The 3,029-nt window shown below is 39.1% G+C and overlaps 1 non-coding gene across 1 annotated transcript; it reads right to left on the reverse strand.

Moving 5' to 3' along the window:
- Nucleotides 1-1,411: 1,411 nt before the first annotated feature.
- LOC146899052 (small nucleolar RNA R71) lies at nucleotides 1,412-1,518 on the reverse strand. Its single transcript, XR_015024328.1, has one exon. It is a non-coding gene; the product is annotated as a small nucleolar RNA R71 (small nucleolar RNA).
- Nucleotides 1,519-3,029: the final 1,511 nt, after the last annotated feature.

The following is a 3,029-nucleotide window of genomic DNA, read 5'->3' on the forward strand; positions in this document are numbered from 1 at the left end:
CAATTGTAAAGCTATAAATAGAGTAGCTCTCCACCATAAACATTCACCTTTACTTTGAATATTTCAAGTCTTTATTTCAATAAAAGTTCTTTACTTTATTTACTTTCTTCTTTGCAATTTACTTTTATCGCATTCTCTCTTCTTCCCCCATGTCTACGATGAACATGAGTGAGTAGACTTCTTTGTCTTGGGATCGTTGGATAAGTCTAATGACGTAATCCGGATCAAGCCAAGCCTTAAACCCTAATTATTTGTTACCTTAATTCCTAATCTAAATTCACCGTTTTAACATGAATTAATTATTATCAAACTGTGGAAGCGAACGCGGAGGGTTTCATAAAGCGAACGTGGAGCTTTGATATCCGAGCAAGTGAATTTAGACAAGGTTTGCGAAACATGAGAATAGTCTAGCAAACCTTGGGACACATAAAGTTTCGATCTTCAAGGGTCCCAAAGGCAATCACCCATGAGAATAGGTGTGGTTGTTGGAGGGATACACTCACTGACTTCGAGAGGAGCTGTGATATGCTAAAGAGAAACTTGTCCTTAGTAATTAAGATTAACGTATAATTATAAGTTTAAGGCTTGCTTGTGAAAAGATTTGTTATTATGATGAACCAATGATCCCGAGGCTTTTTAATATTATTATTATTTACTTTCAAAAACTGCACTCTCCAACTTCTTATTTCTTTCTCCTCTAATCATTTTCTAAAAGTTAATTAGATTGACCAACTCCCTAGCGGAACGATACTCTACTTACTACTATTACTTCGATAGGCCGTGCACTTGCGGTTTGGCCCTATCAAGTTTTTGGCGCCGTTGCCGGGGAGTTAACTAATTTAATTAGCTTTTTCTTAGTGATTAGAATTCTCTCTTCTTCTTTCTCTTTTCTCTTTCTTTTTATTTTTAGCCTTTTATTTTTTTTGTTATCGTTAACTTCTTGGGTTCTCAATTTTTTATGCGAAAAACCAGAAATCGAGTTGTAATAATCAACGAGATCGAAAGGTATTTGCATAAACGAAAGAGAGACGCATGAAATAACATCGCCATGGCCAATCGCACTCTCAAAGAGTATGCAACGCCGTCTACGGCTGAGCCACAAGCTGTTATTGTGTACCCAACGGTTGAGGATGACAATTTCGAAATTAAGCCTGCCCTACTTAACTTGGTGCAGCAAAACCAATTCTCGGGATCCCCCACTGAGGATCCCAATCTTCACATCTCTGTTTTCCTACGAATTAGTGGAACCATGAAGGAGAACCAAGAAGTCGTAAGACTTCATCTCTTTCCCTTTTCCTTAAGGGATAGAGCTAGCGCTTGGTTCCATTCCCTCGAAGTCGGTTCCATTACCTCATGGGATCAGATGAGGCAAGCATTCCTTGCCCGTTTCTTTCCACCATCTAAAACCGCTAAACTTAGAGACCAAATCACGCAGTTCAACCAAAAAGATGGGGAATCTCTCTACGATGCGTGGGAGCGTTTCAAAGAAATGCTAAGACTTTGTCCCCACCATGGCCTAGAGAAGTGGCTTATAGTCCGCACTTTTTATAATGGCTTGTCTTATACCACTAAGATGTCTGTTGATGCAGCTGGAGCACTTATGAACAAGAACTACACGGAGGCGTATGCCTTGATTGAAGACATGGCTCAAAATCATTACAAATGGACCGACGAGAGAGCCATCACTATTTCTTCATCCTCCAAAAAGGAGGCAGGTATGTACGAAGTCTCTAACTATGACCACCTTGCTTCTAAAATTGATACACTAACCGAAAAACTTGAAAAACTCAATGTTAGTGCTATCAATTCTGCTTCTACTCCTTCTTGTGAAATATGTGGCATAACTGGTCATGCTGGTGTTGATTGCCAACTAGGTAGTGCTATTAATGGTGTTGAGCAAATGAATTATGCTCAATACAACCAAGGGATGCGACAAAATCAAAATTTTTATAAAAACCAAAATCCCTATGGACAAGTAGCACCACCCGGTTATGCAAACAACCAAAGATTCAATCAGAAATCCAATTTGGAAATTTTGTTGGAAAATTCTATTGCCAACCAAACTAAACAACTTCAAGAACTTAAAAACCAAACCGGATTTCTGAATGATTCTCTTTCCAAGCTCAATACCAAGGTTGATTCTATTGTTACTCACTCTAAAGTGCTTGAAACTCAAATCGCTCAAATAGCCCAACAAGTGGCTACCTCTTCCCAAACACCGGGAGTCTTTCCTGGTCAAACCGAAGCCAATCCCAAAGCCCAAGTTAATGTCATATCTTTTGGGGGGTAGTAAGTTAGGCGAAACTTTTGCTAAGGTTAAAAACATTGGGAAAGAAAGTGTCAAGCCTTTAGGTGATAAAATTGTGATAGAAGAAGCAAAACCGCTTGAAGAAAACAAAACTCCATTACCCTTAAATCTTGATAAGCTTAAACTAGAGGGTAAGTTTGAAAAATTTGTTAACATACTTAGGAAGATTTGCATTAAACTTCCCTTTGCTGAAGCTTTGTCTAGGATGCCTCTATATGCCAAGTTTTTAAAGGAAATTTTTTCAAAGAAAAGGGCTATAGAGCATAATGAGACAATAGCCTTGGCCAAGGAAACTAGTGCAATCATCCAAGAAGCACCCCCTAAGCTTAGAGATCCAGGTAGCTTTGCCATACCGTGTGAAATTGGGAATGAAACCATAAACAAAGCCTTATATGACTTAGGAGCTAGTGTTAGTTTGCTGCCTTTGTCTCTTCTTAAAAGGATAGGGATAGGAGAATTGAAACCTACCGAAATAGAGTTGAAGCTAGCTGATCGTTCTACCATGAAACTTGTAGGATTTGTCGAGGACATACCCGTTAAGATAGAAGGGATATATATCCCAACTGGTTTTGTAGTCGTTAACATTGCGGAGGACGAAGACATCCCCATAATCCTAGGTAGACCTTTCCTAGCCACTGCGGGAGCACTTATAGATGTCAAGAACGGTAGGATAGTCTTTCAAGTGAGTGATAAGATGGTAGGATTTGAGTTGGAAAATGTT

This window comes from Medicago sativa, chromosome 8 (genome assembly GCF_051527215.1).
Source record: "Medicago sativa cultivar Bolivia chromosome 8, Bolivia_mono, whole genome shotgun sequence".
NCBI classification, from domain to species: Eukaryota; Viridiplantae; Streptophyta; class Magnoliopsida; order Fabales; family Fabaceae; genus Medicago; species Medicago sativa.